The following is a 13,941-nucleotide window of genomic DNA, read 5'->3' as shown; positions in this document are numbered from 1 at the left end:
TCTGCAGCCTGCAACTGGCTGCTTCATAGAGGGGATAGGATTAATCACGCGATGCAGATGCTCGAAAACCAAACCCTTGGCAACGGAGACTCTTAAGCTAGAGCATTTGAAAAGCAATGCGGGCATCTAGAGAGACTACTATACAGATACAGACCCAGTTACTGGGAGGAGAACTATGCTAACTCGGTCTCAGGCTGGACACACACTGGTCCTGCATTTGGACTGGAGAAGATAAAAGTAGAGACAGAGAACAGTGGGGACAAATTTCAGTTCAGGGAATGTAATTTCCTGAGATAATCTAGATAGGAAATCTTGTACCATATGCTCTGGGTGGTAACAATGGATTTTGAATGCCAGGGTTTGGGTTGTCAAGACGGTTGCCTCCACCATTGGGGTTTTGTTTGCATGTCATTTCATATGCATAATATTGACAACAGAAACCACTGATTCATAAAAACGGCTTCACTATGTCAGTCATAGTAACAGCAGGTTCAATCTGTTAAATACACCTCTTTCTCTAAATATATTTTTTTTATCAAACTTTCTGTGTCACTGGAGGTGCTATAGCAGTGATGGTGATTTAATATAACACAGTATCTCTGTTGAACTGAATGTGTGTTTTTTTCCCCACTAAGCTCCCTGTAGAGCAACAGAGACTAGTGCTGTTGTCTTAGCGGAGGGATCTGAGAAAATATATGTCAGGTTACAGAACGGCCTGTGTGTGTGTGTGTGTGTGTGTTTGTGTGTCCATGCGTGCGTAAGTTTGTCTTCTTTCCAAATTTGTGTCAGTTTAAAGAGTCAATCTTTCCCCTTCTAGCTCAAAGAAACATGAACCTGCCAGACTAGCATTTGTAACTGTCAAACATCTCTGGACTACAATCCTGAGGTTTCAAGGGAAAAAAAGTCAGAAAGTCAAAATACCCTTTCTCAAATAGCATTTATTAGTCCATTTGAGAAATTGAAGGCATATGCCTGCCTATAAATGTGAATTCAAACCGACCACAGAAACACTTAAATTGATATAAGTGTTGGGTATAATTTAAACCATTAAAACCTCACGACAAATTACAATTGCTAATCTGTTATGTTGCCCTTAGCCTGAATGTGCCGTACTCCAAAACCACATTATATGAAAGGTCTTTTAAAGTAGAATTACTGTAGAGTGGAGTGGCAGCCGTATACAGTCTGTCTGCCATACACCCAAACAATCCCACCCAGACCCACAGCCCATAGAGTTCAAGGCGGCAGAATTCGGTGCCTTATTTTTCATTCTTAATCTCCATAGCTTGTTTTCTCTCTCTCTCTCTTTCTCTCTCTCTCTCTCTGTCTCTCTGTCTCTCTTTCTCTCTGTCTCTCTGTTTCTCTGTCTCTCTGTCTCTGTGTCTTGGTGTAGTTTTTGTTTGCCTTGTGAAAATAGGTCAGTGTTCTCGGTGACCAGCTAGCTGGCGCACGGCTCATATCAGCCCCCAACTTGTCGGATGGGAAGCCATCGCATCGTGAGCCAGTTTCTCTAGCTGCTCATTATAATGCTGTAGAATTTAGAGTGAAACACTGCTTGAAAGGTTATTGTTTAGTAGACAATGTTAATCACGAGTGACCTTCATATTTACAGTACACTCTAACAAAAAAAGGTGTAGGAGAACCCTTTGAATAACAATTTTTGGTTCCAGGTAGAACCCTTTTGGGTTCAATGTTAGAGCCCTTCTACATGGAACCCAAAAGGTTTATTCTATGGCGACAGTCGAATAACCCTTTTTTTCCCTAAGAGTGTATACAGCTGATTATATGATTATGACAAATGTTTTTATTCTGCTCTTGAATAACACTGGGGGAAAAAATATTCTCGAGGTTAGTAGTGTATTCACGTCAGTCTGTCTGTGTCCTGATTGAGCAGACCGGTCTCTCAAGTTGTCCACATGTTTCCCAGACGAAACAGTTAGGGAGAGTTTGTACGCATATTATGACGACATTTTGGGATGTTTTTGTTAGTTTTGGACTCTGGTAAGGTTTTTTTGAGCTGTTTGGGCACACACAATTTTTTTCTCGAGGTAAGCCGAAGTCTGTTTAGCTGAAGTCTACGCCCCTTTGTTAGTGATTGGTCAACAGAATGTTTGTTTTTTTATAAAGACTACTCGTTTTCATGCAATTTTTTTCAATGACAAATACTCCACCAAACATTAGTTATATGTAAAATTAAGCGACTAAGATCTCCTCTGCAAAATTTCAGAATTAATGACCGATTTCTTGAGTTATCTTAGATTAATTCAGTCTATTTTGAGGTAGTGTATACTAGCTATGGCGTCTCCATGGACAAACAGTAATATTGCTGCTTTTTTCTTGTTTTACAAGCAAAGGTCTTTTAAGGGAGTATGTGAGCACACTCATTTGGTTCGCCTAGCCGAGTTCGGCTAGCCGAACTGAAGCATGCTCACCCCTATAGTCTTCCCTCCACTGATTAGGCTAGAGTTGTGTTCCCTTGCGCAGGCGAGACGACGCAACAACCAATGGGTAATTTCAAGTGTGCATCCAGGTATACTTAGGTCAACTTATTTGAATGACATACTCTAAATAATATGATTTCGTACGTGATATAAACAAAGTGTGCTCTATTTGAAGTAGAAATGGACAATATACTTTATTACGTGAAACAAAACATCTAATAATTTTGAGACTGGTTGACTGCTATGTTAAACAACTGCTGTCATGGTTGCTTTGGTTGTCAATAGCCTTCTGGCTATTGTAGTCTTTTGGCTGTAGAAAAACAGGAACTTCCCAGGTGAGACAGGCAGGAGCAACTACGGCTGCGCAATGAACAGTCTGGGGAGGAGAATGCACACTATGTCTTCATTCACACGTCGATATGGATCTCAGACCCGGTTCGCCCTTGGTAATTGGTGTGCTTACGACAGATGGATCAGGTTTCTGTGGAGCAGCAGCAGCACTCTGGCTGTGTGGCACAAGATCGATACATAGAGCCCAAACATCAGCTCGGCTCACCTTTCCAGCTCCCCGTGCTACATCCTCTCTCTAATATGTATGGTTCGCTCTTCTTCCCTTTTCTCTCTCTCTCTCTCTCTCTCTCTCTCCCTCTCTCCCTCTCTCTCATATAATAGAGAAAGAAAGAGAGAGAGGCCTACATTACCGTAGAGTGTTTAATAGTTCTCATGCCAGAGCTGTAAATCTGTGCTCCTCTCCAGTGGGTCAGAGACGTCATATTGAGCTGATCAGGATGTCGGTCATGGAGGATAACTGCTGCCTTACACTAATCTGCCTCCTCACTCCCATAATGTTACTGTAAACGTCCTCCTCAGTACCATACTGTAGGTAATGGAGGTGGAAATAAACTGTTGTTTACTGTGGAACTGTACCACCAGTTCAGCTTGGCTGTAAAATGGTGATCTTGAATACCTGTATGCTGTCCCAATGACTGTGATGAGGATTGGTGTGTTGGTCTGTACCCTGTATGGTTTTTGTGTTGTTGTGCATCCTGTGTCCGCTATCACAGTTCCGACATGGCTGGGTGAAATCAGCTGTAGGCACTGCACAATGTGTTTGTGTCACGAGAGCGTGGTTGTGGGTGTGTGTGTGTCGTAGAGCATGACATTTTGTCAGCCGGTTATTGTCATGCAAATGAGTGCCGGTCTCACGGTAATTGACCGTTAATTAACATAAACATGTTTAGCATCTCCAGGCCACCACGCGTACAAGCCGCTGATGCGTGCCTTTTGGAACATCTACGCTTTAAAAAGTCTAATAAATCCATTTAATATACACCATCACAAGAAATCCATTTATTTATTTTAGGCATGCAGATTTAAGAAACATTATCATATGAAGAAAATGTATTTCAGAAGAGTCGGCCTATTGTATGTTATCTGGCTATGCGCCATGTAGGCTAGTTCACTTAGCAGACAAGATGTGCTTATAGGTCCTGTGTCATTATTTTATATTATAAGATTTTATTGTAAGAATAACATAATGGAACATAGCTGAATAAAATAGAAAATGTATTTTTCCCATTCCAGATTGAGTGCTCAAATGAAGTGGCTATGTTGAGCGTAAAAGGGATAATTTGAAACAGGTCCTGTATGCCAGATTTAGAGTTATTTGGCAACTTTAGTTGTGAATGATACAAACCTTAAAATGTCTTAGAGATCCAAACATATATGGGTTGCATGGTGTGACTCTAGGCTATTGACTATTTGGAAAGTCGCAATAAAAGCAAGCACTCCTGTACCTTGTCTCCGGCTGCAAACCCTGTTCTTTCATCAAGTGATAATATTTTCAGACTATTCTCAATTTAATCTTGTCTATACTGATATGTACAATTAGTTTAGATTTAAAATGGCCCATTATCAAATAGGTAGGAACAGGTTCAGGGGAAAACAGTAATCCCAATGCACTTGAATGGCGAATGGAGGCTACTCCAGTTTTATAGCGACTGCAGCTGAGAAATAAATATAGATCACCTGGGGATCCTCCTCTTTTTAGTGGCAACCATCAAAACTCTGCTTTCACATGGGATTGAATATAGAAAATGTCTGGGCTTATAATAACATTTATTTCACTTCACGAATCAACCACTGTTTGAGGAGCATGCAGCCTCTCGCTGCGTGACAGTTGATATTCCGCCCAAGTTCTGTATGCCGTGGGCTCTCCAAACATGTGCCTGCAGCTACCCAGTGCTTAATTCGGGAAACCAAGTGAAATCTGTTCGGGAGAATCGATAGTGACATGTTTTCACAATGAAACATATTTAATTAAACTGTTGATAGCCCCTATCACTGATCTCTGGAGAAAGGAATAAAGGAGAGAGGGGAGGAGATGGAAACACACAATGATGAGATATTCTGTAGCTAAAGGTAATGTGTCTATTAATGATGAAAAAAAATACAAATGCCATATTACTAGGCTATTCAAACTCAAATACAAATTCACTATAATTGTAGCCGTCCTGCACAATCAGTGAACCAGCAGTATCGCCAAGGGCTATACATTCTCTCCCAGACTCATGGATAGAAAGTTTGAAGTGTAACATAAGGTAAACAGTCCATCCAGTATGCATAATAATATAGCCCATACTCAGCCCATACTCGATTATTAGAATTGGTTTAATTTTGGAGTGTAGGCTAGACCAATTATGTACCAAAGACATCTTTAATCTATTTTTTTAAAATGTTTTTCTGCCATGTGTAAAATGCGATAGGCTATAAGGCTTTGTATTGTATAAAGGCACAATCATTATTTTAATTCCGTTTTTTGGGGGGGCTTGTGCGCACATACTTAGTGGACAGTTTATTAGGTACACCCATCTAGTACAGGGTTGGACCCACCCTTTGTCTCCAGAACAGCCTGAATTATTCGGGGCCTGGATTCTACAAGGTGTGGCATTCAAACGTTGCTCAATTTGTATTAAGGGACCTAATGTGTGCCAGGAAAACATTCTCCACATAATCACACCACCGCCACCAGCCTGTACTTTTGACACCAGGCAGAATGGGGCCATGGACTCATGCTGCTTAAGCTAAGTTCTGACTCTGCCATCAGCATGACGCAACAGGAACCAGGATTTGTCGGACCAGGCAATGTTTTTCCACTCCTCAATTGTCCAGTGTTGGTGATCACTGGAGCTGCTTCTTCTTGTTATTAGCCAATAGGAGTGGAACCCGGTCTCTTCTGCTACCATAGCTTCTGCTACAACAGCCCGTCCATGACGAGGACTGACGAGTTGTGCGTTCCGAGATGCAGTTCTGCACACCACTGTTGTACTGCGTCGTTATTTGCCTGTTTATGGCTTTCACGATTCTTGCCATTCTCCTTCGCCCTCTCATCAACGAGCTGTTTTCGCCCACAGGACTGCCGCTGACTGACAGGATGTTTTTTGCTTGTCGCGCCATTCTCGGTAAACCCTCGACAACGTCATGCCTGAAAAGCCCAGGAGGCCGGCCGTTTCTGAGATACTGGCACCGACAATCATACCACGCTCAAAGTTGCTTAGGTCACTAATTTTGCCAATTCTAACATTCAATCGAACAGTAACTGAATGCCTTGATGCCCGTCTACCTGCTTTATATACAGTGCATTCGGAAAGTATTCAAACCCCTTTTACTTTTTGCACATTTTGTTACATTATAGCCTTATTCTAACATTTATTAAATCCTTTTTTTCCATCATCAATCTACACACCATACCCCAAAATTACAAAGCAAAAACAGGTTTGTAGAAATGTTTGCAAATGTGTTAAAAATGTAAAAACAGAAATATCACATTTACATAACTATTCAGACCCTTTACTCAGTACTTTGTTGAAGCACCTTTGCCATTGATTACACCCTCGAGTCTTCTTGGGTATGACGCTACAAGCTTGGCACACCTATATTTGGGGAGTTTCTTGAATTCTTATCTGCAGATCTCTCAAGCTCTGTCAGGTTGGATGGGTAGCGTCGCTGCACAGCTATTTTCAGGTCTCCAGAAATGTTAGATCGGGTTCAAGTCCAGGCTCTTGCTGGGCCACTCAAGGACATTCAGAGACTTGTCCTGAAGCCACTCCTGCATTGTCTTGGCTGTGTGCTTAGGGTCGTTGTCCTGTTGGAAGGTGAACCTTCGACCCAGTCTGAGGTCCTGAGCGCTCTGCAGCAGGTTTCATCAATAATCTTTCTGTACTTTGCTCCGTTCATCTTTCCCTCGATCCTGACTTGTCTCCCAGTCCCTGCAGCTGAAAACATCCCCACAGAAAGATGCTGCCACCACCACAGGGATGGTGCCAGGATTCCTAAGACGGGACGCTTTGCATTCAGGCCAAAGAGTTCAATCTTGGTTTCATCAGACCAGAGAATCTTGTTTCTCATGGTCTGAGAGTCCTTTAGGTGCATTTTGGCAAACTCCAAGCGGGCTATCATGTGTCTTTAACTGAGGAGAGGCTTCTGTCTGGCCACTACCATAAAAGCCTGATTGGAGGAGTGCTTCAGAGATGGTTACCTTATGGAAGGTTCTCCCATCTCCACAGAGGAAGTCTGGAGCTCTGTTAGAGTGACTATTGGGTTCTTGGTCACCTCCCTGACCAAGGCCCTTCTCACCAGTCTTGGTGGTTCAAAATGTATTCCATTTAATAATGATGGATGCCACTGTGTTCTTGGGGACCTTGAATGCTGCAGAAATGTTTTGGTACCCTTCCCCAGATCTGTGTCTCGACACAATCCTGTCGCGGAGCTATAAGGACAATTCCTTTGAACTCATGGCTTGGTTAATGCTCGGAAGAACCCTGAAGAAGGCACAGTGATGCCGAAACGTTGGTGATTTACCCAATAAATGGCTGGGAATTTATATATGGTGTGCGACTCTCTTTATTTTTGTAGCTTTTGGTTTCTGCTCTGACATGCAGTGTCAACTGTGGGACCTTATATAGACAGGTTTGTGCCTTTCCAAATCATGTCCAATCAATTGAATTTACCACAGGTGGACTCCAATCAAGTTGTAGAAACATCTCAAGGATGATCAATGGAAACACGATGCACCTGAACTCCTGAGCTCAATTTCGAGTCTCATAGCAAAGGGTCTGAATACTTATGTAAATAAGGTATATTTGTTTTTATTTATAATACTTTTTCAAAAAACCTGTTTTCACTTTGTCATTAGGGGGTATTGTGTTGGGTATTGATTAAAGTTTATTTTTTATTTAATCAATATTAGAATAAGGCTGTAACGTAACAAAATGTGGAAAAAGTCAAGGGGGGGTCTGAATACTTTCCGAATGCACTGTAACAAGCCACTGCCACGTGACTCACTGTCTGTAGGAGCAAACCATAATAAGACGGTCATCGCAACTGCCATAGCTTATGCGTGTGTTTCTGTGTGTGTGTGTTTTCACACTCTGAGAGAGGATATTTATGTTGTGTATTTCAACATTTATTCATATAGGAATTATTACAAACAAAAATGTAAAGAAAAAAGTATTTTATAAATCGCTCTGGTACTTAGTGGCTGGCTGGGTGGGGCCTGCAATTACTCTACAATAAAGTCAACTTTCTTTACCAGGGTCTGAGAGACAGAAAACCATATAGACTCTACAGTCAAGTCAGTTTGACCAATCAGTATAGCACACTCAATCAATCAGACCTATCAAAACAGTACACTCAGTAAATCTGACCAATCATCTTCCAACAACCGATGAAAAACTAGAGTTAGAGTCACATCTGCCGATCTTTAACGAGACACGGGCTATTGAGTGACCTGTTGATGATGACACCCGAGTAACGGACACAATTATGGTAGTTTGTTAGTTAGTGGAGAAAAACCGTCAAGCTTTTGAAATACTGAAATACAGCGTCGTATGACTAATTGAATCTTGTGTGTTTGCACGCCAGCTGTAATATATCACAGACCTCTGAATAAGAGCGTAAGTATATCACAGAGCTGCGAGGGCCGACTGCTGGCCTGGCTAACTAAGCACGGACTGTTACACTGTGACCTGGATACATTTTGCTTGGACATCTAGGTATCAGAAGGCTCTCTATCTAGACTTTATTGGTTAAAGGAGAAGGAAATATCCAATGCAAGATAATACATGATATCCTATAAGCTCTCTGATGTACCAGAGACAAATATGTGCTTTTGTGTTATTTCAGGGAGGCACACACCCCGTGGTTGTGTCGCTAGCAATGTTCCCTGGACGTTGTGATTATTCTGTACGACTTCCAGCCCACGTTTGCTGTGGACACAGAGGCTGTACCCACTTTAAGTTACAGTTTTGACCGTGGCCATGTAGGCTACTGTGGCTATTTGATCATAATTTAGGCCTACCAGAGTGACCTACCATTAAAAAACAAACAAAGGAGAAAATGCATCCCATACCATTATAACGTGGAAATAGCTGTTCTATCGTTCAAGCTACAGTAGCAGCCAATGTGTGGTGTTCACTGTAGGCCGAAGTTCCATGAGTCTTTTGACATTAACCTGTTTATCCACTTGTCCTTCAGACAAGGTGACTGAAAATGTTGTTTGATGCAAGAAACCACTTTACAAAATAAATGCATTATTATTCCCACAATTATTACAGAAAAACAGACAAATTATGCTACCCTCTGCCGATTGGTTATTTAGCTTATTCAAGCCTGTCTCAAAATACAACACTGCCCCTTTCAGACAAAAGATGCTCTTTACCTGACTTTTCAAAGATGTCTAGAATGGTATGCATTTTGTGCTCTTGTAGGAAGCAATCACTACCATATTGCTGACTACAAATGATCTATAACTGGGCTAATAACTCACTAACTAGTAAAGGATATTAACAAAATGTGCACACTGGCTACATGCAGCTCTCTTATCTCAAAACAAGCGCATCTACTCACGACCGCTCATGCTGTTAACAGTCCAGTTCAAAGTAAATGGCACAGATCCGTATATAGCGATGGTCAATTTGCATATAGGCCTACTGCGTCTCTGATTGTTTATGCTGCAGGATCTGTGTAGAGTACGGGCTGCATAGCGCGTGTCAATGTAATAGAGTCCTACTCTATTCTGCCTACAACAAAATATCTTGCATAGTTCGTTTTGTTTCGGTATGTTGCATTGAAAGTTGCTAATATTGCGTGTATTAAAAAACGTAAACCTATGCAACATTAACCAATTAAAACAGTACTGTAGCAATGAGGTTTGTGTAGTAAGCTGTAGGCCCAATACAATATAACCGCATATTGGTTTTGCTTGAATTGCCTTTCCAATGCATTGTTGTTCGGGCCATTTAAAAAAATATATATATATATTAAAAAATTTGAGGCAGTCCATACGATCACATCTGTAATAGATCTGTTGTTGTATTACTTGTGAAGCACAGCTGAGTGAGCATACATTTAAATAATTGACTTTTAAATAATATTTTACTGGGTTCATGGTGCCTGCATCTGATGGTCAGTCTCAGCGGAGGGAGAGAGCAGAATCCGTCTCTCAACATCCCTCCGCTCTCCCTTTCCCCCACTCACACTGACCAAAAAGTGACACGGTCTTTCAGATGGCGAAACTCGAGTCGCATCGCATTATTTCTGCCTCATGCACAAATTCATGTTGTCACTACCATGAACAGAGAAAGTGAAATATTCCTTGATATAAAAAAAGACCCAAGTCGCTAATAATAACAACAACACAAGCCAATAGACTTCCCTGCTCATTCATTATTGCTGCAGTGCTTGTTGTAGGAAGAACGTGCATTTTATAGCATATGAAAGTGTTGAATACAAAGTGTTGACAGTGCTAAGTAAGAGCTTAAATATGAACACACTCATAAAAACAGCATATCTTTGCTGTATTCGTTGACAGTCTATCTCTAGTCATGGTTTTAAACGTTTAGAAATCTCACAGTATCATCTTTGCCGTAACCTTATTTTACGCATGCTACGTTATTCCAGACACGGTCATCTGAGCCATTCGATTGGCCAGAGGTAGACCTATAGAGATTTGCTCTCTGGGCCTACCGGGAAGGCAGTGTTTGTAACTTCAGACACATGAAATGGTTCAGAATGGCAACGGTTTGCCTACCCGGCGCGCATTGCAGCTGAATCGGGGGCACCTACCGACAACAGCCCGAGACAAAAAATAATAATAAATAGTAACACAAGGCTTTATCGTTGGTGTTTTTGCGGAAATGTTTGGCGATTGACTAGGAATGCCTTGAAGATCGACCTGCTGATCGCGATGACTGGTTGGTGACCACTGCTCTAGAAAGTTGAGTGAAGTTCAATCTGGTGCTTCTCTCTGTGGGTTGATATTTCTGCTTGGCAGTCTCAGGGCTACTGCGTGCACGCTCGCAGAGGGAACAATGGTCTCTAGTTGGGTTTTAGATCAATATGCCGCTTGTACTAACACATTACTGATGGACTGTTTGATGCTCTCCATTTGTTATTCCTTTCTATAGCTAGTCTCTGTCGCTGGGCTGGTAATGAACAGATCTGTCTGTAATCAAAGACAGGTCTGGGATCAGATATATGCTCTGAGTGTTGGGTTACACATGTGCACAACAGGCCTCTGACAGACAGAGAGAGAGACAGAGGGAGAGAGCTAGCGTCAGTGAGCGAAAGACTTCGAGAGGGAGAGAGACAGAGATAGAGCCCCTCTCACGCCTTCTCCAATCCTCCTCACATACCAGAGAAAACCCACACGCTAGCCAGAGAAAGGACAGAGAGAGCGAAAAATAGAGAAATTGAGAGAGTAATACAAAGAGGGAGAGAAAGGAATTAGAGAGTAAAAACCTGGAACATTGTGCATACCATTTATTCCCAGTGAGAGGTTCCTGAAAGATTAGAATGCTGTGGTGTTGAAATAGTGGGATAGTGCTGGTATGACAGACAGCCCACTGGGCACAGACATCAGTTTGACGAGTTATCAACGAACGTGAATTCAACATGAAGTCAACAAAACATTTCACCATGTTATTTGGTTTTAGGTACAAAAAAAAGGAAAGACGAAATGCTCTTATGTTGATGACTTTTTGCAAATCCAATCCCTTTTCTACATTAATTCAACGCCATCATATAGATTCTTTGTTGTTGAAATGATGTTGAAACAACGTTAATAATATATATATATTTTTTTAAAGTCGATTCAACCAGTTTTTGCCCAGTGGGAGGTGCTTCTAGGTAAAGGAAGCATCTATGACTGATTTCTTAGGATCCTGCAGTGTATATTGTGTGATTGGTTGCAGAGAGAAAGATGAAGACCGGGAGCAGAGCAATACCTGACTCTCATCAACATCCGACTCCTATCCATCCATCCACTCACTCACTCACTCACTCACTCTTGTTCCTGCTCTCCTCTCTCTCAGTTCTCCCCTGTCAAGACTCTTCAATAACAACCAGGACTTTGTTTTGAACCAAGGAATTATTGCACGACCAACCAACCAACCATCCACTAATGTAATTATTTCAGCAGGAAGGAACATTGTGCTCTATTGTTCTTTGTGGGTACATTCCAAATGGAACCCTGTTCCCTATTTAGTGCACCACTTTTGACAAAGGCCAATAGGGGACCGATTGTTGGGACTTAACTTGTTTCTCTAGACTGTCTGTCTGTCCAGAGTGACTCAGACCCATACTGCAGTGCTGACTGAGTGAGGTCATATGTAATGGCCCTACATTTAACTCACAGGACTTTTTAAATCCTGCATGGGGATACTTAAGTGGCATGAGCTCATGTTTTTCTGCAATCCTTCTCCCCGACCGGGTCTTGTGAGTGAGTGAGTGAAATCACTGGCCTGTGAGTCTCCGAAATGGCAGTTATCCCATTTTAAAACATATTTCGAAGTTGAACTTTTTCTTTAACAACTTTGCTCAAGTAGCCTCCACCCCTGTGAAAATATTTTCACTGCCTATGAAACATTAGAATTGAACCAGCAAACTCCTTGTTAAAGAGAATGCTGAGCCCCTGCTGTGGATGTTGTGTAGGGCAGGGGTGGACTGAATTTCTTATGGGTAGGTGCAGTATATAACATATCTGACCCAGTCCAGTCCAGCTCAGCTCAGGGTCGTGTTCAAAAGGCACAAAACGTAAGAAAGCGGTTGAATCGGGGACTTTCCATTTGAACTCATCCAATAAGAAAAGTTCATTGTGGTTTTTGCTACGTGTGCCCTAATGAACACAACCCAGCCCAGGCCATGCAGTCAGAATTGGGTAATACTGTTTGTAAATAACAGCCCAATTATCCCTAACGAGGGCCTAATAGGAACCAGATGAATGCTTATTTAATTTGTCAGAAAAAAGTTAGGGAAGGAGAAAAGGAAGGCCAGCTTTCCCCAGAGCTCTGCTCCCGGTAGGATTAAACATTGCAGGAGGAATAAAACACAGGCCCCACTGGGCACAGATGTCAGTTCAACGTCTAGTTTTGATTTACATTTGGTTGAGTTGTCAACGATCGTGAATTCAACGTGAAATCAACAAAAATATCATTGGCTTTTAGGTTAAAGGTTTGGTGAAAAAAGACCCATTTCCCTCATGTTTATGACTTTTTTCAAAGTCAATCAGTTTTCCACGTGGAAACAACATTGATTCACCAGTTATTGTCCAGTGGAGCATGCCAATTTGTTGCGTAACGTTTATCCTTTTCATACCATATATACAACATAGACAGACATTTCACAAAGCAGGGGATGTACAGACCAAATATGTTTGAAATTAAAATATTGTACAGTAGGCTATTTCTGGAAACATTTTGTGCCAGTGTCCCTTATTACAAATAATGTGCTAACCAAATGTTTTTCAAACCATAAAATCTCAAACATTCAGAACATTCAAAGCCACTAACTGTTCATTGGACGCTGTGTCCTAAAGTGGCCTAACTCCCAGATTGTACTGTTCTTAACTTAATCATATGGTGGCCAGGCAGCAACACACAGAGAGAGTGACTAATTGTTGCTTTGACAGCACAGCAGTGGATCAGAGGTTATGAGAACAGGTTTAAAGAGATTCTCTGGTACTTTTGTATACTTTTTAGCCAGTAGTTATAAAAGTAGCACTCAAGCAAAAAGTGGTCTCTGAAAATTGTATACTATGTCACATACAGTAGCAGTCAAAAGTTTGGGCACACCTAATCATTCAAGGGTTTAACTTTATTTTTTAAAACTATTTTCTACATTGTAGAATAATAGTGAAGACATCAAAACTATGAAATAACATATGGAATCATTGAGTAACCAAAAAAGTGTTAAACAAATCAAAATATGTTTTTTCCTTTGCCTTGCTGACAGCTTAGCTGTCACACTCTTGGCATTCTCTCATCTCTCATCAGCTTCACCTGTAATGCTTCCCATAATTGCTGAGCACTTGTTGGCTGCTTTTCCTTCACTCTGCGGTCCAACTCATCCCAAAACATCTCAATTGGGTTGAAGTCTGGTGATTGTGGAGGCCAGGTCATCTGATGCAGCACTCCATCACTCTCCTTCTTGGTCAAATAGCCCT

General features: G+C 41.5%; 1 protein-coding gene across 3 annotated transcripts in view; it reads left to right on the top strand.

Moving 5' to 3' along the window:
* Nucleotides 1–13,941, top strand: part of LOC110521826 (myomegalin) — a 114,589-nt gene that overhangs the window by 13,222 nt on the left and 87,426 nt on the right. The gene's annotated exons all lie outside the window — the stretch shown is intronic.

The sequence above is a fragment of the Oncorhynchus mykiss genome, chromosome 30 (assembly GCF_013265735.2).
Source record: "Oncorhynchus mykiss isolate Arlee chromosome 30, USDA_OmykA_1.1, whole genome shotgun sequence".
Lineage (NCBI taxonomy): Eukaryota > Metazoa > Chordata > Actinopteri > Salmoniformes > Salmonidae > Oncorhynchus > Oncorhynchus mykiss.
Note: the sequence above shows the minus strand (reverse complement) of the source record. Positions and strands in the feature narration are given on the sequence as shown.